Here is a 2,243-nt window from a genome sequence, read left to right as displayed (position 1 = left end):
TCCATTGAGGAGGATAAGCCCATCACCAAGAAGAGGATGGAGCAAGCAAGAGAGACCTTTCACAGTTCTCAAGAGATGCATGAGGAAGCTCATCATCAACAAATCCCTGAGACGCCTCAAGGGATGCACTTTCCTCCTAACAACTATTGGGAGCAACTCAACACCTCCTTAGAAGATTTGAGCCACAATGTGGAACAATTAAGGGTGGAACATCATGAGCACTCGATCATTCTCCAAGAAATAAGAGAAGATCAAAGAGCAATGAGGGAGGAGCAACAAAGGCAAGGAAGGGACATAGAAGAGCTTAAGGACATTGTTGGACCTTCAAGAAGAAGACACCACTAAAGGTGGATTCATTCCTTGTTCTTTATTTCTTTCTGTTTTCGGTTTTTAATGTTGTGTTTATCTATATTTTGTGTCTCTACTTTATGATCATTAGTATGTAGTAACTATGTCTTAAAGTTATGAATAATTCCATAAATCCTTCACCTCTCTTAAATGAAAAATGTTTTAATTCAAAAGAACAAGAAGTACATGAATTTCGAAAATTGTCCTTGAATTTAATTTAATTATATTGATGTGGTGATAATACTTTTTGTTTTCTGAATGAATGCTTGAACAGTGCATATTTTTGATTTTGTTGTTTATGAATGTTAAAATTATTGGCTCTTGAAAGAATGATGAACAAAGAGAAATGTTATTGATGATCTGAAAAATCATAAAATGATTCTTGAAGCAAGAAAAAGCAGTGAAAAGTAAAAAGCTTGCAAAAAAAAATGGCAAAAAAAAATATAGAAAGAAAAAGAAAAAGCAAGCAGAAAAAGCCAATAGCCCTTAAAACCAAAAGGCAAGGGTAAAAAGGATCCAAGGCTTTGAGCATCAATGGATAGGAGGGCCCAAGGAAATAAAATCCTGGCCTAAGCGGCTAAACCAAGCTGGCCCTAACCATGTGCTTGTGTCATGAAGGTCCAAGTGAAAAGCTTGAGACTGAGTGGTTAAAGTCGTGATCCAAAACAAAAAGAGTGTGCTTAAGAGCTCTGGACACCTCTAACTGGGGACTCTAGCAAAGCTGAGTCACAATCTGAAAAGGTTCACCCAGTTATGTGTTTGTGGCATTTATGTATCCGGTGTTAATACTGGAAAACAAAGTGCTTAGGGCCACGGCCAAGACTCATAAGTAGCTGTGTTCAAGAATCAACATGCTTAACTATGAAAGTCAATAACACTATCCGAAATTCTAAGTTCCTAGAGAAGCCAATCATTCTAAACTTCAAAGGAAAAAGTGAGGTGCCAAAACTGTTCAGAAGCAACAAGCTACAAGTCCCGCTCATCTAATTATAATTAATATTCATTGATATTTTGGAATTTATAGTATATTCTCTTCTTTTTATCCTAATTGACTTTCAGTTGCTTGGGGACAAGCAACAATTTAAGTTTGGTGTTGAGATGAGCGGATAATTTATACGCTTTTTGACATTGTTTTTAGGTAGTTTTTAGTAAGTTCAAGCTACTTTTAGGGATGTTTTCATTAGTTTTTATGTTAAATTCACATTTCTGGACTTTACTATGACTTTGTGTGTTTTTCTGTGATTTCAGGTAATTTCTGGCTGAAATTGAGGGATTTGAGCAAAACTCTGAAAAAGGCTGACAAAAGGACTGCTGATGTTGTTGGAATCTGACCTCCCTGCACTCGAAATGGATTTTCTGGAGCTACAGAACTCCAATTTGCGCGCTCTCAACGGCGTTGGAAATTAGACATCCAGAGCTTTCCAGCAATATATAATAGTTTATACTTTATTCGGAAATTGATGACGTAACTTGGCGTTGAACGCCAAGTACATGCTGCTGTCAGGAGTTAAACGCCAGAAAAACGTCATGATCCGGAGTTGAACGCCCAAAACACGTTATAACTTGGAGTTCAACTCCAAGAAAAGCCTCAGCTCGTGGATAGATCAAGCTCACCCCAAGCATACACCAAGTGGGCCCTGGAAGTGGATTTATGCATCAATTACTTACTCATGTAAACCCTAGTAGCTAGTCTAGTATAAATAGGTTAAGTTACTATTGTATTAGACATCTTTTGACAGTTTAATCTTTTGACTATTCGATCTCTTGATCATGGAGAGGGCTGGCCATTCGGCCATACCTGAACCTTTTACTTATGTGTTTTCAACAGTGGAGTTTCTGCACACCATAGATTAAGGGTGTGGAGCTCTGCTGTACCTCAAGTTTCAATACAATTA

This window comes from Arachis duranensis, chromosome 9 (genome assembly GCF_000817695.3).
Source record: "Arachis duranensis cultivar V14167 chromosome 9, aradu.V14167.gnm2.J7QH, whole genome shotgun sequence".
NCBI classification, from domain to species: Eukaryota; Viridiplantae; Streptophyta; class Magnoliopsida; order Fabales; family Fabaceae; genus Arachis; species Arachis duranensis.
This window is presented reverse-complemented; position numbering follows the sequence as displayed.